Here is a 25950-nt window from a genome sequence, read left to right as displayed (position 1 = left end):
CCCAGCCCAGATTCAGATTCTACCACCAAATGAGTAAAAAGACAGGAAAATCTCACCAACAATTGTTATTATGTGATCTCTAACATCTATATCCTAAAGTCTGTTTAGACACAAGGCAGTCATCTTCTTTTATCTGTAATGTTTTCTTGAAAAAGTGAATAACAGCCAAATGTGAGAATTTTGAAAAACTTCCTGGGATCCATTTCACATGGGCTAAAAATGCATCTAACTATATATTCATACATACTACTAGTAAAAGTGGCTGCTTCCTATCATAAGGAAATGCGGGCACCAAGTCAGGAAATAGTTGTTTTTCATAAAACAACACCTAGAACTATTTGACTTTAAAATATGACCATTTGTAGATTTGATAACATAAAAAGAAAAACTTTAAATGTAAATACTACTTTAAGATAAACAAAAAAGCTTTGGAGAGAAGTGAATCACATGTAGATTCAGGAAAAAGCAACTTCAGACTTCTAAGCAACAACAATAGAAGCCAGAGGTAATGGAGAAATGCTTTCTAGTTTTTGAGGGAAATGATTTCCAAATTAGAATTCTAGTCTCAATCAAACCCTTATATCTTACAGTAGAATAAAGACACCTTTAGGCATGCAAGACATATTAGCCAGGCTAGTTTAATATAGCAGAAGTTATTCTAGCCAGTTGCTATGGTCTGAATATTAGTGTCTCCCCCAAATTTGTATGTTGAAATCCTATTGCCCAGTGTGATGGTATCAGGAGGGTGGTGAATGGCCCTCATGAATGAGATTAATACCTTTTATAAAAGAGACCCAAGAAAGCTCCCTTGCCCCTTCTGCTATATGAGGACACAGCAAGAAGTTGGCAGTCTGCAACCTGGAAGGGGGCCCTCACCAGAACCCGAGCATGCTGCCTCCAGAACTGTGAGAAATAAATTTCTGTTGGTTTTAAGCCACCCAGTCTGTGGTATTCTGTTATAGCGGTCCTAACAGACTGAGATACCAGTTTAAGCCAAAAGGGCTAGCTATGAGACAGAGTTCACAGACTGAGGTGGAGGAAATGGACTGTGTTTCCACGAGTGACACCCGAGCACCGTGGCACAGAGCTGCCCGGTGAGGGAGTCACTGCCTCTCACAGAAACCACCAAGCCAGGAGGCTGCTGGCACTGGTTCCAGGTCCTACCTCTGCCTCTGCCATCACTTCAGAGCCCTGCTGTGCTGCTGCACGCAGATCTGCACCTGTCAAGTGGAAGCTTTAGGCCCTGCCTCTTTCCCAAGTAATCCAGTTCTGGATCCAGATTCTGACTCTGGCAAAGATGCAGCTGACAAGTATAATCAAAGCCACATGTCTGCAATCCAACAACTAGAAAATGACCTGAAAAATGTCTTTCTTTAAGAATGCAGAATTTATAATGTGGGAAACTATTAAAAAGATGGGAAAGGGGTGTTCAAAAATGTGGAGCAGCCTGAATAATAAATGACCACTGCACGCAGACTTCAACTTTTACCTCTTATGGACTCCTTTTTAGGAAGCAACCAGAAAATATTAGTTTCATCACCAAACAAGGGAATGAATCAAGAAAGAGGGAGATACAAAATTAGGAAATAGGAGATCTCATACAGGGAGGCGGGCAAAGGAAGTTTCAAGATGATGATAAAGGGAAGGTTTAACTAGCACTCTAGTGTGAGCAGGAAGATGGAGCTTGTACAAAAGGGATGGGAAAGGGGAGGGGAAGAATCAGGTAGATCACCTGATGTTTTCATCTGAAACTATCCAACAACTCCATCAGAGAATTAGGACAGGTTATAGAGAGCACTGAACTATGGTGGTGGGAATGGGGAGAGACAAGTATTAACCCTAAGAAAATAAAAAGTTATTTAAGGAAGGAAATATAATCTTAGTATGCTAAAGGTCTTAACTATAAATAGTGTTTGCATGGGCATGATAGTGTAAACACTCAGTATTAATAATGAAAGCAGTGACGTAACTATATTAGGAGTTGGAGTAAGAAGGGGAAGAGAACTCGGTGGAAGGGAAAATACATCAGGTACAAGTCCCCATCTTCTACATTAGGAAACCAAAGATAATAGCTAACATTTAAAAATCAAGAAACAGTAATATAAGCATGTTACTTAGAATGTGGAAGTAAACACCAGAAGAAACAGATTTTTTTAAATGTCGAAATATGTTGCCTTGAGGGAGCAGAAGTTTGGAGCAGGAAGGGGTGAAGACTGCTGTTTTCATTATAAGCCTGACAGCATTATTTCACTTTTAAAGTCACATAATATGCAAACATACATAAATACATTTACACAGTTATAGATAGATAGATAGATAGATAAATTTTTAAAATTAAACATAGAAAAAAGCATCTCTTGGTGTGCACTTGTAGCCTTTCTGTCCTTAAAACTCATATATCTGCTGTCTCTAATTCTCCCCTTTTTATGGTACACCTGTTCATTCTAGAAACCATTCTCTCATCCTGTCAAAATGACAAACTACACTGGCCACTGGCTGCTTCCCGAAAATCAACCCTAGAGAAACTATAGAAGCTGGAGGGAAACTCGGGTTTGAGGAGCTAATGACTGAAAATGAATAAAATACAACCCTATGAGAAGTCCCTGGGGAGTCTGAAGACTCAGAAATGTTATGTGAGGGCTGCGGAGGGGTGGGGGTATGAGGGGAAGGAGGGCAGCCTTCAGCCGGCCAGAGAAGGCAGCTAAGGTGGCTGTGAGAAGAGGGGTGAAAGGAGAGTGTCTGTTCTGTTCTCGCTTCTCGCCACCGGGGACGGTGACAGACCGCCAATCACCGAAGAAACTGGCAGCAACAGTCATAGCTGCAGGGGTCAGGAGGGTACAGTAAGAGATGTGCAAAAGCCCTGCAGGAGAAAGGAGGGATCGAAAGGGTGGTGTGTACTGACCAGTTACCTTTGGGCATTCTCCAAACCCCCAGGGCAGGGAGAGTGAACCTATGGAGACTACTTCTAGAGAGTTTAAATGGGAAAGACATACTAGAGAAGTTATTTGTAGATGATGGAAAATTAGAATGATCACCATCAGTTCTATGAGGCTCTCTTCCCTGGCTTTGTTTCATCTACAGGTACAACAACTGAAGGCTGGGTTGTGCCATTTCCCAGCACAGAACCTTGTGTAGTAACTGATACTCAAAGGGGAAGAGGAGTTCTTCCAAAGAAATAACCAGAAAGCCATAGAAGGAATACAACTACTATATAAGAAAGACAACAAACTCAACAGTATAAACCATCTAAATTATATAGGATTGTAAGAGGAAATGGACCAAGAAATTAAAATAATGATGATGAATATATTATGAGGCTAAGGCTGATACCAGCAATGTGAAGCAAGAACAAGAAAACATAAGAAAGGACTAAATTGGGGAGTAGGTATGAAATATGTAATAGCTAGAGTGAAAAAGGCAATAGATAAGATACATAGCAAGATGGACAAAGGTGAATAAAATCACTGAGTTGGAAGATCAGATTGAGAAACTCTCCTAGAGGTCATCAGGAAAGGATAAAGAGACAAAAAATACAAAGAAGCTAGGAGATGTAGATGGTGGAAGGGAAAGGGCCAACACCTGTGAGCCGTGGCTTTGTGCTGTGTCAGCTTAGCTAGGCTGAACTGCCTTTCCCCAAATCCCCTTTCTTGTATGTTTCCAGTTAGGGTGGGCCATAAGCAAGATCCCTGTGAAAGGTTCTAAGGGTGTTGTCACTTACCTGCCACCTCACCTCACTGGTGTGAAGAAGCAGTGGAGCCTCCAAATGCTCCACCTTCCATAGATCCCCTTAAGGTTCTCTGATTCCTGGACCAGGTATGTGTTTGGCCATGGTGATAAAAGCCCCCGATTTCTGCAAGAAACACATATAATCAAGGTTAGAGGTAACAAGAACTAACATGAGTTTCAGTCTGTCCACAGGTTCCAGCTTGTGCTTCTATAAGGGTTCCAACTTGTCCTGCTCACCCCCACCTGACTTCCATCTTCCCTTCCCAACTACCTGTTCTGTAGTTTTAAAGCTTCAGCATTGGAAGTGAAATGAATATATATGTGTGTATGTATGTATGTATGTATACACACATACACATATATATATACAAATATGTGTATATGTATATTTTTTAAAGTCATTACATTTGAAAGAATTGGGCTGGATATAAAATTCTAGGTTCAAATGTATTTTCTTTTAATATTTAAAAAGTATTTTTCCCATTTGTCATCTTGTGCCCACTGTTCACTTTGATTCTTATTCTAGTTGATGATCTCTTCATTATTTCTGGAAGTTTTTAAAATTATTTCCTTGGATATACATTGATAAATTTAAGAAAGTAATAGGATAAGTAAACATGAGTAAGGGTCGTAAGCAGCTACACTTGAACAAAAATAGAATAATTTTTTGAGCCAGCAGAAAATGCAATAAATTGAAATACAAGATATGGTGGGAGAAATAATTTCTAATATAAAAGAAATTACAATAAATGTAAGTGGATTTAACTCACAAATAAAAAGAAAAATACTTTCTGATGGTATTAAGAAATAAAAACAAAATCCAAACATATGTTGTGTATGAGAAAAATTCTGAAAAGCAATAGACACAAAAAGGTTGAAAATGAAAGTGTTCAAGACAGGAAAAAAAAAAACCCCAAAACCATGAAAGAAGGCTGGAATAGCAATCATAATAGTGGATTAAAAAAAAAAGTTAAGGTAAAAGGTAAACAAAAAATAGAGTGAGAAGAGATAACCATCACAAACATGTATGCACCTAATAATAGGTCACAATAACTGACAGCATATGGAGAGAAACATATAAATAGTTAGAGCTTTTAAAACCAAACTATCAAAAATGTATTAAGCAAACAAAAATTAAGCAGACCCTTATCTAAACAGTATAATTAGTGGGCTTATCCTATTAATTATATTGTTCAGATCTTTGATATGAACGTTCAGTGGTATGCTATGTATAATATATATGCTTTGATACATATGCTATAGTAGTTCATAAAACAAATAGCAAATACACATTTTTAGAAGCATACACATGTTTAAACTAACAGAGTAGGCCTACAGGAAGTCTCAATAAACTTGCCAGGAACAATATCATGCAGATGAATTAATATTAGAAATTAGTAACAGGAAAGGTTTATTTAAATGTCCTATATTTTGAAAATACCATATTACTAAATAATTCATAGGTTAAAAATTAAATTATAATCAAAATGAGAGACTATCTAGAATTGAATGAACATGAAGACACAAAATGTGTGCGACATACCTAAAGCAGTGTTTGAAGGAGCATTTACACCTTTAAATATGCTTATCAGGAAACAATAAAAGTTGAAAAGAGGGATTTCCCCATTGGTCCAGTGGGTGGGACTCTGTGCTCCCAAAGCAGGGGGCTGGGTTCGATCCCTGCAGGGAACTAGATCTCACATGCATGCCGCAACTAGTAAGTCCGCAACCCTGCATACCTCAACTAAGGCCCGGTGCAGCCAATATTTATTTATTTAAATAAATAAAAATTAAAAAAGAAAAATATGCTAAACATCCAACTCAGGAAGTTATAAGAAAGAACATCAAAGCAAACGCAAAGAAGAAAAAGGATATAATAAAGGAAAAGAAACAATATAATGATTTTTTTTTTAGTAGAGGAGATTAATAAAACTAAAGTTCTACTTTGAAAAGATTACCAAGATAAACCTCTGATAAGACTGATCAAGAGAAAAAAGAGACAACGAAAGTAAATAAAACACAGATCAAAATGAAGATGGGGAAATAACTGCAGATTTAAAAAACAAACAGATAAAATGGATAAATTCCTAGAAAACATAAGACATCAAACTGGTACAAGAATAAAAAGGGAATTTAAAATAGATCTACAAGGATCAAAGAAATTTAACTGGTAGTTAAAACTCCATTCCAAATTGCTCTAGGCCTGGATGCTTTTAAAATAAACTCTATCAAACTGTTAAAAACACAATTCCTATGTTACATAAGTCGTTCCATAAAATGCAAAAAGAAAGAATAATCCTCAGCTCATTTTCTGAAGCTAGTCTATCTCATTTCCCTTAATACCTCTGGCTTTCAAGCCATAGTCTGGAAAGTTTTCCCCACTCCCATGTTATAGAGGAATTCATCCATGTCTTGCCTTGTACTTGCATGGTTTCATCTCATTTTTATGTTTGTGTTTCTGATCCATTTGGAATTTATTCTGGTATATACTGTAAATAATGAATCCAATTTTCTCTATTCCCACATGGCTACACACAGTGGTGTGCTGTAGCTGGCTCATGCCAGCTCACAAGAGCTGATTGTTAAATTTTCAGGAATTTTGTGAGCTGATTGCTAAACACAGCCATTATTACAAAATAAATTATATATACATACAATGAAATAAATCATGTTCAAAGCAAAGGTAATAAATATTCAAAACTCATCACTTCCTGATTATTTTAATACATTTTACTATTTTCAGGGTTCTTGGGGTTATTTTTGTCTGTTGTGTCTATATGGTGGTAAGACTCTAGAATGGCATGCTGCTGTACATCTCTCCTCAACTCAGTATTAAAAATCATATTGTGGCTTCCCTGGTGGTGCAGTGGTTGAGAGTCTGCCTGCCAATGCAGGGGACACGGGCTCGAGCCCTGGTCTGGGAAGATCCCACGTGCCGTGGAGCAGCTGAGCCCGTGAGCCACAATTACTGAGCCTGCGCGTCTGGAGCCTGTGCTCCACAACAAGAGAGGCTGTGATAGTGAGAGGCCCGCGCACCAAGATGAAGAGTGGTCCCCGCTTGCCGCAACTAGAGAAAGCCCTCACACAGAAACGAAGACCCAACACAGCCATAAATAAATAAATAAATACTTTTTTAAAAAAAAAGTAAAAGTCTATTAATTTTTTTAAAAAATCATATTGCTAGCATGAAATTGACTATGGTGGTAGTATTCACATCATGAAAGTTGGCAGTGCCAAAATCGGGGCTTAAGTTATTGTTTTGTTGACTGTATACTATAGACATCACTATGGCCAGTAGGCCAAATCCAACCTGTCACTTGTTTTTGTAAATAAAACTTACTGGACCACAACCACACCCATTTTTTGACCTATTATCTGTGGATGTTTCTGTGCTATAATGGCAGAGGTGAATACTGCAACAGATACTAAATGGCCCCAAAAGTCTAGAGTATTTCCCATGTGACCCTTAGTAAAAGTTTGCTGACCTCTGGCCTAGACTTAAGACAATGATGGAGAAAATGTCAACAATGTAGATTCATCTTAAAAGTGCATTTGTCTGTAGCTGTTACACTGTGAATAGCACAAAAAATTGAGAAATAATTTTCCAATAGTTGAAACCTATTATCCAATTCAGCAAAGAAGTCACTCATGTCCTTCACAAATAAGTTAAGATTCAACATTGTCATTTCACTTTCAGCTTACTCATTAATATAAATGAAAATATCAACCTACATTCACATGAGAGCTATACTCATCAATTACAACCATAGGTTGGTTATGGATAAGAATTTGGCAAAAATCAAAGAAAGCGTTCTGTGAGAATCAATGAATTATATGGTGTTGACAATAGAGAATATTGTATATTTTATTACTATTAATAAATTACTAAATATCCTTTATATCAGTAAAATTAATAGTATACATATATACATACATATATATGTGTATAGATATATATATTGATATATACACACAAACATGTGTATATGTGTACGTATTAAACATTTATCAGCACAACACTGGCTACACAGCATCTCAATTTCACTTATTAAACAGTTTATATCTCTAGTTTAAAGTGAACACAATGAAACCATTATCTGTGATTTCAGTCCAGAACTATAAAGCAAGAAACAATGTTTTAATAGTTTGGTCACCTGAGTTCCACTGACAAATACTATGCTGAATTTTCTTAAGTGTGCTAATCTTTCTGTAAGTAAACCACAATCTTCTATTATTAAAAATATTTATTTTTAAAAATGTATCTTGTCCTTACTGATTTGAGATGCTCCCTTTATTATATACTAAATTTCCATATGCATATTATTCTATTTCTCATTACTCTCTTGTCCCGCTTGTCTGTCTGTTTATTCATGTGTCAACACCAAACTATCTTAATTATAAAGGGTTTGTGGTTTGCTGTAATGTAACTGCAAACCCTCCCATTCTCTCACCCAATTGCTGTTCTCTTTCAGGATGTTTTAACCATTCTTCCTTGTTCGTTCTTTCAAACAAGTTTTATAATCATATCGTGTTGCTACGGGGGAAAAAATCTGATGATAACATTATTGGGCATTTCATAAATTTATAAATAAAAATAGAGAAAACATTTTTTAATGATGTTGAGTTTTTCTATCCAAGAATGAGGCATATTTTTCCATTTGTTGAAATCAACTTTTATAACTTTCAGGTTTATTTTCCTCATGTAGGTTCTGGATACCCTAATTAAGTTTTACCTTGGCACTTTTTTTTTTTTAAATCATAAGAGGATCTTCTCCTCCATTACATTTTGTAATTGGTTTTTGTTTCTATTATGAATGTTATTGATTTTGAATGCTAATTTTATAAGCTACTACATTACTAAATTATTTTATTTGAGGTCATTTTTAATTAATTCTTTTGAACTTTCCACATATATAATCATGTCATCTGAAAATAGAGTTCTAACTCTTCATGTCCAACTATTATATCCTCCAATTATTTTCTCTTGTCTAATTAAAATAGGTAAGAGCTTCAAAATAATGTTATATAGAAGTTGTATGATTCCTCTCTAGTACCTGACATTAGTGGGAAAGCCTTAGTGTCTCTTCATTAAGTAACATGCAATATTGGGAGCTGAATTATATATATTTTACCAACTTGAGAAAGCATAGTAGGCTGAATAATGGCCCCTAAAGATACAAGATGCTATTCCTTAGAACCTGTACCTGTTACCTTATCTGAAAAAATTTGCATATATGAATAAATTAAGGATTTTGAGATGAGGAGATTATGTCGGATTATATGTGTGGGCCCTAAATGCAATCACATGTATCCTTATAAGAGGGAGATGGAGGGAGATTTGATATATACAAGAGAGAAAGCAATGTAACCATGGTGGCAGAGATTGGAGTGATGTGGCCACAAGCCAAGGAATGCTGGCAGCCATCAGAAGGTGGAAGAGGCAATGAACAGATTTTCCCCTAGAGTTTCCAGAGGGGGTGTGGCCCTGCCCACACCTTGATGTTGGTACAGTGTTACTGATTTTAGATGTCTGACCTCCACAACTACTAAACAATACATTCTGTTTTTTCAAGCCCCCAAATAACATAACTATTCAGATAGCTCAGCATGGTTGCTAGATACAATATCAACTTAAATATTTTAAACTTACAAAATCATAAAAGGCATATTATAAAATATAAAAGATAAAGTGACATTCACAGTTCAAAACTATATAGTATCTAGGAATTAATTTAGAAAAGACTGCCATGGAGAAAAATTAAAGATTCAATGAAGAATATACAAATGATCTGAATGAATGGAGAGACAATTCAAATTCTTTAATGAGGTGACAATATTATAAAGATGATAAATATCCTCAACTTGATCTACATATTCAATGCAATACCAATCAAAATGCCAGTTGCATTTTTTGAAGAATTTATAAATTGAGTCTAAAAATTCTATAAGGGGAGACCTTCAAGACAGCAGAGGAGTAAGACGTGGAGATCACCTTCCTCCCCACAAATATATCAAAAATACATCTACATGTGGAACAACTCCTACAGAACAACTACTGAACGCTGGCAGAAGACCTCAGACTTCCCAAAAGGCAAGAAAATCCCCACGTACCTAGGTAGGGCAAAAGAAAAAAGAAAAAACAGAGACAAAAGAATAGGGATGGGACCTGCACCTCTGGGAGGGAGCTGTGAAGGAGGAAAAGTTTCCACACACTAGTGAGCCCCTTCACCGGCAGGGATGGGGGTTGGGCAGGGGAAGCTTCAGAGCAACAGAGGAGAGCACAGCAACAGGGGTGCAGAGGTCAAAGCGGAGAGGTTCCTGCGCAGAGGATCGGTGCCAACCAGCACTCACCAGCCTGACAGGCTTGTCTGCTCCCCCGCTGGGGCAGGTGGGGGCTGGGAGCTGAGGCTTGGGCTTCAGAGGTCAGATCCCAGGGAGAGGACTGGGGTTGGCTGCGTGAACACAGCCTGAAGGGGGCTAGTGCACCACAGCTAGTCAGGAGGGAGTCAGGGAAAAAGTCTGGAACTGCCTAAGAGGCAAGAGACCATTATTTCAGGATGTGCGAGGAGAGGGGATACAGAGCACTGCCTAAACGAGCTCCAGAGACGGGTGCGAGCCACAGCTATCAGCTCAGACCTCAGAGGCGGGCATGAAATGCTAACGCTGCCACCACTGCCACCAAGAAGGCTGTGTGCAAGCACAGGTCACTATCCACACCTCCCCTCCTGGGAGCCTGTGCAGCCTGCCACTGCCAGGGTCCCGTGATCCAGGGACAACTTCCCCAGGAGAACACACGGCATGGCTCAGGCTGTTGCAATGTCATGCTGGCCTCTTCTGCCACAGGCTCGCCCCACATTCCAATTATGACTACTGTACCCCTCCCTCTCCCTGGCATGAGTGAGCAAGAGAGCCCTAATCAGATGTGGCTTTACCCCCCTCTTGTCAGGGTGAGGAACAGATGCCTGAGGGTGCCCTACACGCAGAGGCAGGGCCAAAACCAAAGCTGAAACCCAGGAGCAGTGCGAACAAAGAAGAGAAAGCAAAATTTCTCCGTGCAGCCTCAGGAGCAGCAGATTAAATCCCCACAATCAACTTGATGAACCCTGCGTCTTTGGAATACCTGAATAGACAACAAATGTTCCCAAAATTGAGGCAGTAGACTTTGGGAGCAATTGTGGACTTGGGGTTTGCTTTCTGCATCTGATTTGTTTCTGGTTTTTATATTTATGTTAGTTTAGTTTTGAGTGCTTGTTATCATTGGTGGCTTTGTTTATTGGTCTTGTTGCTCTCTTCTTTACTTTTTTATATATTTTTTATATTTTTTTCCCCTTTTTCTCTTTTTGTGGGTGCGTACGTATATGTGTCTTTGTGTGATTTTGTCTGTTTAGGTTTGCTTATACCATTTGTCCTAGGGTTCTGACTGTTTGTGTTTTTGGTTTGTTTGTTTGTTTGTTTTCTTTTTATAAGTGTGTGTATGTTTCTTTGTGTCAGTTTGCATGTTTAGTTTTGCTTTTACCATTTGGTTTGGGGTTCTATCGGTTTGTTGGGTTTTTTTTTTTCCTTTTTCTCTTCCAAGCCCTGTGGCTGGCAGGGTCTTAATGCTCCGGCCAGGTGTCAGGCCCGAGCTTCCGAGATGGGAGAGCCAAGTCCAGGACGTTGGACCACAAGAGACCTCCTGGCCCCATATAATATCAATCAGCAAAAGCTCTTGAGATCTCCATCTCAACACTAAAACCCAACTCCACCCAACAGCCAGCAAGCTCCAGTGCTGGAAGACCATGCCAAACAACTAGCAAGACAGGAACACAACCCCACCCATTAGCAGAGAGTCTGCCTAAAGTCATACTAAGTTCAAGGACAACCCAAAACACACCACCAGATGTGGCCCTGCCCATCAGAAGGACAAAATCCAGCCCCACCCACCAGAACATAGGCACCAGTCCCCTCCACAAGGAAGCCTACAAAACCTCACTCACTGGGGGCAGACACCAAAAACAACGGGAACTACAAACATGCAGCCTGCGAAAAGGAGACCTCATTAAGTTAAACAGTATGAGAAGACAGAGAAATATGCAACAGATGAAGGAGCAGGGTAAAAACCCGCCAGGGCAAACAAATGAAGAGGAAATAGGCAGTCTACCTGAAAAAGAATTCAGAGCAATGATAGTAAAGATGATCCAAAATCTTGGAAATAGAATGGAGGGAATACAAGAAACTTTTAACAATGACCTAGAAGAACTACAGAGCAAACAAACAATGATGAACACAATAAATGAAATTAAAAATTCTCTAGAAGGAATCAACAGCAGAATAACTAGGGCAGAAGAACGGATAAGTGAACTGGAATATAAAATAGTGGAAATAACTGCCACAGAGCAGAAAAAAGGAAAAAGAATGAAAAGAATTGAGGACAGTCTCAGAGACATCTGGGACAACATTAAACGCACCAACATTTGAATTATAAGGGTCCCAGAAGAAGAAGAGAAAAAGAAAGGGACTGAGAAAATATTTGAAGAGATTAGAGTTGAAAACTGCCCTAACATGGGAAAGGAAATAGTCAATCAAGTCAAGAAAGTGCAGAGAGTCCCATACAGGATAAATACAAGGAGAAACACGCCAAGACACATATTAATCAAACTATCAAAAATTAAATACAAAGAAAAAATATTAAAAGCAGCAAGGGAAAAACAACAAATAACATACAAGGGAATCCCCATAATGTTAACAGCTGATCTTTCAGCAGAAACTCTGCTACCCAGAAGGGAGTGGCAGGACATATTTAAAGTGATGAAAGGGAAGAACTTACAACCAAGATTACTCTACCCAGCAAGGATCTCATTCAGATTTGACAGAGAAAGTAAAACCTTTACAGACAAGCAAAAGCTAAGAGAATTCAGCACCACCAAACCAGCTTTACAACAAATGCTAAAGGAACTCTCTAGACAGGAAACACAAGAGAAGGAAAACACCTACAATAACAAACCCAAAACAATTAAGAAAATGGTAAAAGGAACATACATATCAATAACTACCTTAAATGTAAATGGATTCAATGCTCCAACCAAAAGACACAGACTGGCTAAATGGACACAAAAACAAGACATGTATATATGCTGTCTACAAGACACCCACTTCAGACCTAGGGACACATACAGACTGAAAGTGAGGGGATGGAAAAATATATTCCATGCAAATGGAAATCAAAACAAAGCTGGAGTAGCAATTCTCATATCAGACAAAATAGACTTTAAAATAAAGACTACCACAAGAGACAAAGAAGGACACTACATAATGATCAAGAGATCAATCCAAGAAGATATAACAATTGTAAATATTTATGCACCCAACATAGGAGCACCTCAATACAGGCAAATGCTAACAGCCATAAAAGGGGAAATTGACAGTAACACAATAATAGTAGGGGACTTTAACACCCCACTTTCAGCAATGGAAAGATCATCCAAAATGAAAATAAATGAGGAAACACAAGCTTTAAATGATACATTAATCCAGATTAAACTGATATTTATAGGGCACGCCATCCAAAAACAACAGAATACACTTTCTTCTCAAGTGCTCATGGAACATTCTCCAGGATAGATCATACCTTGGGTCACAAATCAAGCCTCGGTAAATTTAAGAAGTTTGAAATGGTATCAAGTATCTTTTCTGTCCACAACACTATGAGACTAGATATCAATTACAGGGAAAAAACTGTAAAAACTACAAACACATGGAGGCTAAACAATATGCTATTAAATAACGAAGAGATCACTGAAGAAATCAAAGAGGAAATCAAAAAATACTTAAAAACAAATGACAATGAAAACAGGACGGGAGGTCTGGGCAAGATGGCAAAAGAGTAAGATGCCGAGATCACCTTCCTCCCCACAGATACATCAGAAATACATCTACACGTGGAACTGCTCCTATAGAACACCCACTGAATGCTGGCAGAAGACGTCAGATCTCCCCAAAGGCAAGAAACTCCCCACGTACCTGGGTAGGGCAAAAGAAAAAAGAAATAACAGGGACAAAAGAATAGGGATGGAACCTGCACCAGTGGGAGGGAGCTGTGAAGGAGGAAAGGTTTCCACACACTAGGAAGCCCCTTCGCAGGTGGAGACTGCGGGTGGCAGAGGGGGGAAGCTTCGGAGCCACGGAGGAGAGCGCAGCAACAGGGGTGCGGAGGGCAAAGCGGAGAGATTCCCCCAGAGAGGATCAGTGCCGAGCAGCACTCACCAGTCTGAGAGGCTTGTCTGCTCACCCGCCGGGGCGGGCGGGGGCTGGGAGCTGAGGCTCGGGCTGCGGTTGGATCGCAGGGAGAGGACTGGGGTTGGCTTCGTGAACACAGCCTGAAGGGGTTAGCGCACCACAGCTAGCCGGGAGGGAGTCTGGGAAAAGGTCTGGAGCTGCTGAACAGGCGAGAGACTTTTTCTTGCCTCTTTGTTTCCTGGTGCGTGAGGAGAGGGGATTCAGAGCGCCGCCTAAACGAGCTGCAGATACGGGCGCAAGCCGCGGCTATCAGCGCGGACCCCAGAGACGGGCATGAGACGCTAAGGCTGCTGCTGCCACCACCAAGAAGCCTGTGTGCAAGCACAGGTCACTCTCCACACCACCCCTCCTGGGAGCCTATGCAGCCCGCCACTGCCAGGGTCCTGTGATCCAGGGACAACTTCCCCGGGAGAACGCGCGGCGCGCCTCAGGCTGCTGCAACGTCACGCCGGCCGCTGCCGCTGCAGGATCGCTCCGCATTCGTACCCCTCCCTCCCCCGGGCCTGAGTGAGCCAGAGCCCCCGAAGCAGCTGCTTCTTTAACCCCGTCCTGAGTGAAGAACAGACGCCCTCAGGCGACCTACACGCAGAGGCGGGTCCAAATCCAAAGCTGAACCCCGGGAGCTGTGCGAACAAAGAAGAGAAAGGGAAATTTCTCCCAGCAGCCTCAGAAGCAGTGGATTAAAGCTCCACAAACAACTTGATGTACCTGCATCTGTTGAATACCTGAATACACAATGAATCATCCCAAACTGAGGAGGTGGACTTTGGCAGCAGGATATACTATTGTTTCCCCTTTTCCTCTTTTTGTGAGTGCATATGTGTATGCTTCTGGGTGAGATTTTGTCTGTATAGCTTTGCTTTCACCATTTGTCCTAGGCTTCGGTCCATCCGTTTTTTGTTTGTTTGATTGTTTTACTTAAAACATTTTTTTCTTAATAATTTTTTTCTTATTTTTTATTTAAAAATATTTTTTTCTTAATAAATTTGTTTTTAAATTTTTCTTATTTTTTATTTTTAAAAATTAAAAAAAATTTTTTCTTAATTAACTTTTCTTAATAATTTTTCTTATTTTTTATTATAATAGCTTTATTTTATTTTACCTTGCTTTATTTTATTTTATTTTATCCTCTTTCTTTTTTTCTTTCTATTTTTTCTCCCTTTTATTCTGAGCCGTGTGGATGAAAGGCTCTTGGTGCTCCAGCCAGGCATCAGGGCTGTGCCTCTGAGGTGGGAGAGCCAACTTCAGAACACTGGTACACAAGAGACCTCCCACCTCCATGTAATACCAAACGGCGAAAATCTCTCAGAAATCTCCATCTCAACACCAAGACCCAGTTTCACTCAACGACCAGCAAGCTACAGTGCTGGACACCCTATGCCAAACAACTAGCAAGACAGGAACACAGCCCCAGCCATTAGCAGAGAGGCTGCCTAAAATCATAATAAGGCCACAGACACCCCAAAACACACCACCAGACGTGGACGTGCCCACCAGAAAGACAAGATCCAGCTTCATCCACCAGAACACAGGCACTAGTCCCCTCCACCAGGAAGCCTACACAACCCACTGAACCAACCTTAGCCACTAGGGATAGATACCAAAAACAACGGGAACTACGAACCTGCAGCCCATGAAAAGGAGACCCCAAACACAGTAAGATAAGCAAAATGAGAAGACAGAAAAACACACAGCAGATGAAGGAGCAAGGTAAAAACACACCAGACCTAACAAATGAAGAGGAAATAGGCAGTCTACCTGAAAAAGAATTCAGAATAATGATAGGAAACATGATCCAAAATCTTGGAAATAGAATAGACAAAATGCAAGAAACATTTAACAAGGACGTAGAAGAACTAAAGAGGAACCAAGCAATGATGAAAAACACAATAAATGAAATTAAAAATACTCTAGAAGGGATCAATAGCAGAATAACTGAGGCAGAAGAACGGGTAAGTGACCTGGAAGATAAAATAGTGGAAATAACTACTGCAGAGCAGAATAAAGAAAAAAGAATGCAAAGAACTGAGGACAGTCTCAGAGACATCTGGGACAACATTAAACGCACCAACATTCGAATTATAGGTGTCCCAGAAGAAGAAGAGAAAAATAAAGGGATTGAGAAAATATTTGAAGAGATTATAGTTGAAAACTTCCTTAATATGGGAAAGGAAATAGTTAATCAAGTCCAGAAAGTGCAGAGAGTCCCATACAGGATAAATCCAAGGAGAAACACGCCAAGACACATATTAATCAAAGTATCAAAAATTAAATATAAAGAAAACATATTAAAAGCAGCAAGGGAAAAACAACAACACACAAGGGAATCCCCATAATGTTAACAGCTGATCTTTCAGCAGAAACTCTGCAAGACAGAAGGGAGTAGAGGGATATACTTAAAGTGATGAAGGAGAAAAACCTACAACCCAGATTACTCTACCCAGCAAGGATCGCATTCAGATTTATGGGAGAAATTAAAACCTTTACAGACAACCAAAAGCTAAGAGAGTTCAGCACCACCAAACCAGCTTTACAACAAATGCTAAAGGAACTTCTCTAGGCAAGAAACACAAGAGAAGGAAAACACCTACAATAACAAACCCAAAACATTTAAGAAAATGGGAATAGGAACATACATATCGATAATTACCTTAAATGTAAATGGATTAAATGCTCCCACCAAAAGACACAGACTGGCTGAATGGATACAAAAACAAGACCCATATATATGCTGTCTATAAGAGACCCACTTCAGACCTAGGGACACATACAGACTGAAAGTGGGGGGATGGAAAAAGATATTCCATGCAAATGGAAATCAAAAGAAAGCTGGAGTAGCAATTCTCATATCAGACAAAATAGACTTTAAAATAAAGACAATTACAAGAGACAAAGAAGAACACTATATAATGATCAAGGGATTGATCCAAGAAGAAGGTATAGCAATTGTAAATATTTATGCACCCAAAGGAGCACCTCAATACATAAGGCAAATACTAACAGCCATAAAAGGGGAAATCGACAGCAACACAATCATAGTAGAGGACTTTAACACCCCACTTTCACCAATGGACAGATCATCCAAAATGAAAATAAATAAGGAAACACAAGCTTTAAATGATACATTAAACAAGATGGACTTAATTGATATTTATAGGACATTCCACCCAAAAACAACAGAATACACATTTTTCTCAACTGCTCATGGAACATTCTCCAGGATAGATCATATCTTGGGTCGCAAATCAAGCCTTGGAAAATTTAAGAAAATTGAAATCATATCAAGTATCTTTTCTGACCACAATGCTATGAGGCTAGATATCAATTACAGGAAAAGATCTGTAAAAAATACAAACACATGGAGGCTACACAATACGCTACTTAATAACGAAGTGATCACTGAAGAAATCAAAGGGGAAATCAAAAAATACCTAGAAACAAATGACAATGGAGACATGACGACACAAAACCTATGGGATGCAGCAAAAGCAGTTCTAAGAGGGAAGTTTATAGCAATACAAGCCTACCTCAAGAAACAGGAAACATCTCGAATAAACAACCTAACCTTGCACCTAAAGCAATTAGAGAAAGAAGAACAAAAAAAACCCCAAAGATAACAGAAGGAAAGAAATCATAAAGATCAGAGCAGAAATAAATGAAAAAGAAATGAAGGAAATGATAGAAAAGATCAATAAAACTAAAAGCTGGTTCTTTGAGAAGATAAACAAAATTGATAAACCATTAGCCAGACTCATCAAGAGAAAAAGGGAGAAGACTCAAATCAATAGAATTAGAAATGAAAAAGGTGAAGTAACAACTGACACTGCAGAAATACAAACGATCATGAGAGATTACTACAAGCAACTCTATGCCAATAAAATGGACAACCTGGAAGAAATGGACAAATTCTTAGAAATGCACAACCTGCCGAGACTGAACCAGGAAGAAATAGAAAATATGAACAGACCAATCACAAGCACTGAAATTGAAACTGTGATTAAAAATCTTCCAACAAACAAAAGCCCAGGACCAGATGGCTTCACTGGCGAATTCTATCAAACATTTAGAGAAGAGCTAACACCTATCCTTCTCAAACTCTTCCAAAATATAGCAGAGGGAGGAACACTCCCAAACTCATTCTACAAGGCCACCATCACCCTGATACCAAAACCAGACAAAGATGTCACAAAGAAAGAAAACTACTGGCCAATAACACTGATGAACATAGATGCAAAAATCCTCAACAAAATACTAGCAAACAGAATCCAACAGCACATTAAAGGGATCATACACCATGATCAAGTGGGGTTTATCCCAGGAATGCAAGGATTCTTCAATATATGCAAATCAATCAATCTGATACACCATATTAACAAACTGAAGGATAAAAACCATATGATCATCTCATTCGATGCAGAAAAAGCTTTTGACAAAATGCAAAAACTCCATTTATGATAAAAACTCTACAGAAAGTAGACATAGAGGGAAACTACCTAAACATAATAAAGGTCATATATGACAAACCCACAGCAAACATCATCCTCAGTCGTGAAAAACTGAAAGCATTTCCTCTAAGATCAGGAGGAAGACAAGGATGTCCACTCTCGCCACTATTATTCAACATAGTTTTGGAAGTTGTAGCCACAGCAATCAGAGAAGAAAAAGAAATAAAAGGAATACAGATTGGAAAAGAAGAAGTAAAGCTGTCACTGTTTGCAGATGACATGATACTATACATAGAGAATCCTAAAGATGCTACCAGGAAACTATTAGAGCTAATCAATGAATTTGGTAAAGTAGCAGGATACAAAATTAATGCACAGAAATCTCTTGCATTCCTATACACTAACGACCAAAAATCTGAAAGAGAAATTAAGGAAATACTCCCATTTACCACTGCAAAAAAAAGAAAAAAATACCTAGGAATAAACCTACCTAAGGAGACAAAAGACCTGTATGCAGAAAAGTATAAGACACTGATGAAAGAAATTAAAGATGATACAAACAGATGGATAGATATACCATGTTCTTGGATTGGAAGAATCAACACTGTGAAAATGACTCTACTACCCAAAGCAATCTACAGATTCAATGCAATCCCTATCAAACTACCAATGGCATTTTTCACAGAACTGGAACAAAGAATTTTACAATTTGTATAGAAACACAAAAGACCCCGAACAGCCAAATCAATCTTGAGAAAGAAAAACAGAGCTGGAGGAATCAGGCTCCCAGACTTCAGACTATATTACAAAGCTACAGTAATCAAGACAGTATGGTACTGGCACAAAAACAGAAATATAGATCAATGGAACAGGTTAGAAAGTCCAGAGATAAGCCCATGCACTATGGTCACCTTATCTTTGATAAAGGAGGCAAGAATATACAATGGAGAAAAGACAGCCTCTTCAATAAATGGTGCTGGGAAAACTGGACAGCTACATATAAAAGAATGAAATTAGAGCACTTCCTAACACCATATATAAAAATAAACTCAAAATGGATTAAAGACCTAAATGTAAGGCCAGACACTATAAAACTCTTAGAGGAAAACATAGGGAGAACACTCTATGACATAAATCACAGCAAGATCCTTTTTGACCCACCTCCTAGAGAAATGGAAATAAAAACAAAAATAAACAAATGGGACCTAATGAAACTTAAAAGTTTTGTGCACAACAGAAACCATAAACAAGACGAAAAGACAACCCCCAGAATGGGAGAAAATATTTGCAAACGAAGCAACTGACTAAGGATTAATCTCCAAGATATACAAGCAGCTCATGCAGCTCAATAATAAAAAAACAAAAACAAACAACCCAATCAAAAAATGGGCAGAAGACCTAAATAAACATTTCTCCAAAGAAGACATACAGATTGCCAACAAACACACGAAAAGATGCTCAACATCACTAATCATTAGAGAAATGCAAATCAAAACCACAATGAGGTATCACCTCACACCCATCAGAATGGCCATCATGAAAAAAATCTACAAACAATAAATGCTGGAGAGGGTGTGTAGAAAAGGGAACCCTCTTGCATTGTTGGTGAATGTAAATTGATACAGCCACTATGGAGAAAAGTATGGAGCTTCCTTAAAAAACTAAATATAGAACTACCGTATGACCCAGCAAGCCTACTACTGGGCATATACCCTGAGAAAACTATAATTCAAAAAGAGTCATGCACCACAATGTTCATTGCAGCTGTATTTACAATAGCCAAGACATGGAAACATGTTCATGAATAAAGAAGATATGGCACATATATACAATGGGATATTACTCAGCCATAAAAAGAAACGAAACTGAGTTATTTGTAGTGAGGTGGATGGACCTAGAGTCTGTCATACAGATTGAAGTAAGTCAGAAAGAGAAAAACAAATACCATATGCTAATATGTTTATATGGAATCTATTAAAAAAATGGTTCTGATGAACCTAGGGATAGGACAGGAATAAAGACACAGATGTAGAGAATGGACTTGAGGACACAGTGGACTTGGGACGAAGTGAGAGAGTGGCATGGACGTATATACACTACCAAATGTAAAATAGATAGCTAGTGGGAAGCAGCCGCATAGCACAGAGAGATCAGCTCGGTGCTTTGTGTCCACCTAGAGGGGTGGGATAGGGAGGGTGGGAGGGAGACACAAGAGGGAGGAGATAGGGGGATACATGTGTATGTATAGCTGATTCACTTTGTTATACAGCAGAAACTAACAAACCATTGTAAAGCAATTATACTCCAATAAAGATGTTAAAAAAAAATTGTAGAGATGAACAAACATCCACAAATAGCTAAACAATGAAAAAGAAGACTTGACGGAAATCTGCCATACCAGGCTATCAGCTGTACAATGAAGCCATTATTAAAAAAGAAAAGTGTGGTTTGCACTGAAATAACAAACAGGCTAAAGCAACAAGACAGAATGCTCAGAATCAGACCCAGTACTATTCAGAGTAAGATCCAGAGTCTGACTTGATTTCCAATTCAGGTAGCACCACAAATTAACTGGGAAATAATTAATTATTTGGAGTCAAAATTTGGAAAATTGATTCACTACATGTAGAAAAATAAAGTAATTCTTGGACCAAAAGTGATCACAAGTACATTAAAGAACCAAAGATGAAAGACAAAACTATGAAGTTAACAGGAGGAAATATAGGAGAATATCTTCATAACCTAGCAGTGAAGAAAGACTTTTTTAACAAAATCCCAAAGACACAAACCATAATGACAAAAATTTATGAATTTGATTAAAGCAAAATTAAGAATCTCTAGTCAATGAACAAAATGATGGATACAGTTAATGGACAGAAGATCAAGAGAAGATATTTACAAAGTGTAAAACTAACCAGGGACCAATATCCAGAGCATACACAGAAATCTTGCAAAGCAACTAGAAAATGATAGGAACTTCAAAAAAAAAAAAATAGACAAAAGATATGACCAAGTAATTTACAGGAAAGGAAACCAAAATGCTAAGGAGCATATAAAGAGGTAGCCTAACTAATTGGTATCAGAGAAATGCAAATTAAGCCAAACTGATGTCAATTCTTCACAACTTAATCCATCAATTCAATGAAATTTCAGTAGAAATCCCAGCAAGTTATTTTGTGGATGCTGACAAACTAATCCAACATTTAAATGAAGAAATAAAAGATCCAGAATAGCCAACACTATATTGAACAAGAACCAAGTCAGAATACCACCTAACAGGAATGTAAATTGATACAGCCACTATGGAGAACAATATGGAGGTTCCTTAAAAAACTAAAAATAGAATTACCATATGACCCAGCAATCCCACTACTTGGCATATACCCAGAGAAAACCATAATTCAAAAAGACACATGCACCCCAATGTTCATTGCAGAACTATTTACAATAGCCAGGTCATGGAAGCAACCTAAATGCCCATTGACAGACGAATGGATAAAGAAGTTGTGGTACATATATACAATGGAATATTACTCAGCCATAAAAAGGAACGAAATTGAGTCATTTGTTGAGACGTGGATGGATCTAGAGACTGTCATACAGAGTGAAGTAAGTCAGAAAGAGAAAAACAAATATCGTATATTAACGCATGTATGTGGAACCTAGAAAAATGGTACAGATGAACCGGTTTGCAGGGCAGAAGTTGAGACACAGATGTAGAGAACAAACGTATGGACACCAAAGGGGGAAAACCGTGGTGGGGTGGGGGTGGTGTTGTGCTGAATTGGGTGATTGGGATTGACGTGTATACACTGATGTGTATAAAATTGATGACTGATTAAGAAAAAAAAAAAGAATACCACCTAACATCAAAATTTACTATAAACCTACAATAATCAAGACAGTGCAGTACTGGCAAAGGAACAGACATATAGGTCAATGAAACCAAATAGACTCCAGAAATAGACATACATAAATGTAGTCAACTGATCTTTGACAAAGAAGAAAAGGTAGTCTTTTCTTAATTGAATAAATTTGACATGTAACATTAGTAAGGTATATAGTGTATTGCTTTGACACATTTGTATATCATAATATGATTTCAGACGTAGCAATATTTAGCACATTATACAATTATTGTATAATATTCAACAAATGCTGCTAGAACAACTAGACATCCATATACAAATAAATGAACCTAGACACAGAACTTATATCCTTTACAAAAATTAACTGAAAATGGTTCATAGACCAAAATATAAAATGCAAAACCATAAAACTCTTAGAACATAACATAGAAGAAAATCTAAATGTCCTTGGGTTTCATGATGACTTTTTAGATATAACACCAAAGGCATGATCCATGAAAGAAATAATTGATAAGCTGGATTTCATTAAAATTAAAAACTTCTGCTTTGCAGAAGTCAAGAGAATAAGAAGACAAGCCACAGACTGGGAGAATGTATTTATGTGCAAAAGATATATCTAATAAAGGACTGTTATCCAAAATACACAAAAAACTCCTGAAACTCAACAATAAAAAAACTAAAAACCCGATTAAAAATTGGACAAATGACCTAAAGAGACACCTCACCAATGAAGATACACAGATGGCAATATGTGAAAAGATGCCCAACATCATATGTCATTAGGGAAATCCAAATTAAGACACTACACACCTATTAGGATGGTAGAAATCCAGAACACTGACAACACCAAATGCTGGTGAGGAGGTGGAGCAGCAGGAACTCTTACTGCTGGTGGGAATGCAGAATGCTACAGCTATTTTGGAAGACAGTATTGTGGTTTCTTACAAAACTAAACATACTCTTACCTACAATCCAACAATGGCACTTTTTATTATTTACACAAATGAGTTGGAAATTTACACAAAAACCTGCACACAGATATTTGTAGTAGCTTTATTCATAATTGCCATCAAGTAAAAGCTGAAAGAGTTCAGCACCACCAAACCAGCTCTACAAGAAATGTTAAAGGGATTTCTCCAAGTAAAAAAAAAAAAGGCCACAACTAAAAACATGAAAATTACAAAAGGAAAAAGCTCATTGGTAAAGGCAAGTATACAGTGAAGGTAATAAATCAACCACACACAAAACTAGTAGGAAGGTTAAAAGACACAAGTAGTAAAATTATTTATATCCACAATAAGCAGTTAAGGGATACACAAAACAATTAGACACAATTGTCATAACTTGGAGGTAATTAAGACATCCTTCAGTAGGTTAATGGATAAGTAAAATGTGGTACATCCAGACAACGAAATATTACTCAGCACTAAAATGAAGTGAGTAATTAAGTTATGGAATGATATGGAGAAATCTTAAATGATATTACTAAGTTAAAGAAGCCAATCAGAAAAGGCTATATCCTATGTGATTCCAACTATATAACATTCTGGAGAAGGCAAAACTACAGAGACAGGGAACATCAGTGATTACCAGAGGTTAGGGAGGAGAGGGATGAATCAGGGGAGCACAGAGGATTTTTAGGGCAGTAAACTTATTCTGTATGATACTATAATGGTGGACACATGTCCTTATACTTTTGTCAAAATCTATAGATTGTGCAACACCAAGAGTGAATCCTAGTGTAAACTTTGGACTTGGGGCGATTATGTGTCAATGTAGGCTCATCAATTAAAACATATGCAGGGGGCTTCCCTGGTGGCACAGTGGTTAAGAATCCACCTGCCAGTGCAGGGGACACGGGTTCGAGCCCTGGTCCGGGATCCCACATGCTGCGGAGCAGCTAAGCCTGTGCGCCACAACTACTGAGCCAGTGCTCTAGAGCCCACGAGCCACAACTACTGAAGCCCGCACACCTAGAGCCCGTGCTCCGCAACAAGAGAAGCCACCGCAATGAGAAGCCCGCGCACCACGACGAAGAGTAGCCCCCGCTCGCCGCAACTACAGAAAGCCCGCTCACAGCAACAAAGACCCAACGCAGCCAAAAATTAATTAATAAATTAATTAACAAAACAAAACAAAACACCTATGCACCACTCTCGTGCAGGTTGTTGATAGTGGAGGAGGCTGGGTGGGGGCAAGGTATACAGCCTATTTTCCATACAACTTTGCTGTGAACTTAAAACTGCTCTAAAAAATAAAGTTTATTTAAAAGACAAAAAGCAAAATGAGGCATCACTTTGCTCCAGTAATGTGGGCAGATACTGGAGAGCTGGGTAACATCAAGTGTTGGGGAGGGAGGGATATCACGCCCTGCTGGTGGGCATGTAGATGGGTGCACACTCCACGGCACAACCTGGCAAAGCTCAAGTGCCATTTGTCCGCTAATGTGTGCACATTTCTAGAACCTGTTCCTGAGTACCTACCACAAAGACAGTCTCACACACATCTGTAAGGGGACTTACAAGAGAATATACATTTCAATACTGTTTGTTGGAGGCTATCTGGGTGCTCATTACCTGGAATGAGGGAAGGGAAGACAAATAGGTCAAATACGGTGACTGTAGCAGTTAGAATGCCACAGACTTGAAAAACACATGGCAACATGTATAATATTAAAAACAGTGAAAAAAGATATAGAATGAGCTATAGAACATAGTACCACTAAAAGTGAATTTTAAATATATGGACCCCAGTGAATGCATACAAATAAAAGGATCCACATTAAAGACATCGGAATAGTTTCCTATGTGGGAAGAGGGAAATAGGAGTAAGGAATCTGCATAAAAGTTTTTAAAAAGTTAAAAAAAAACCCAAACTAAATTAAACAGCAGCTTTGTGTGGACCAATGGTAATGATATGGCATAAACTGAGAAGTGTGGTTAATTTAAACCTTTGCACCTGAGCTCCAACTAAAGCTAGAGATGGATAGATTAGAGAGAGATTGATAGAGAGATAGATGATAGATAGATAGATAGATAGATAGATAGATAGATAGATAGATAGATAGATAAAAGAGAGCATTCTCTCTCCCATTATGGCCATTGAAATATCATCACTACCGCCGCCACCCCAGAGAGTTCCATTCTCAACCCATTTGACCTTAGTCTTATATGTAACTTTGAAGCTTTTTATACAAAAACAGTTAATAAGGTCTTTTATTTCAGGATGTAAATACTGTCTATCTAATCTTCTACCCTCATCTCAGTAAGTCCTCTCCCATTTTCTACACCTTGTGCTGCAATTTCTGATGTCTCCCCTGCTTGCTACAACCTGATATGAACCATATATTTGGGAGAATAGAGAAAGGGTCTCCTTACCTAGAGGGAGAGAGAGCATCGTGGAGGGAAAGAACAGCATGTGCAAATGTGTGGTGGCATATAGGGCACATTTGGAGAAGCGCATTTAGATCACTGAGAACCCTGGTCTGACTGCAATTTAGAGTGAGCTCTAGGAGATGACTCTGCAGAGGGAAACAGGGTCAGATCACTTTACAGATGATTGTAAGTGAGGCTAAGGAGTTTGAATTTGCACCTGAGGCAAATGCAGAGTCATTGAAGAATGTTAAGCAAGAAGGG

At 38.5% G+C, this 25950-nt stretch overlaps 1 protein-coding gene across 5 annotated transcripts in view; it reads right to left on the bottom strand.

Moving 5' to 3' along the window:
* The window catches only part of LOC309623660 (uncharacterized protein), a gene marked incomplete at its 5' end in the record, with an annotated part of 202569 nt that overhangs the window by 85460 nt on the left and 91159 nt on the right, over positions 1–25950 (bottom strand). For 4 of the 5 annotated variants that reach the window (XM_082380738.1, XM_082380745.1, XM_082380744.1 and 1 more), the window contains one exon: positions 3719–3850. The other variant, XM_082380743.1, reaches the window with a different exon arrangement.

This window comes from Balaenoptera borealis (assembly GCF_965194805.1).
Source record: "Balaenoptera borealis genome assembly, chromosome: 2".
Taxonomy (NCBI): Eukaryota; Metazoa; Chordata; class Mammalia; order Artiodactyla; family Balaenopteridae; genus Balaenoptera; species Balaenoptera borealis.
This window is presented reverse-complemented; position numbering and strand designations above follow the sequence as displayed.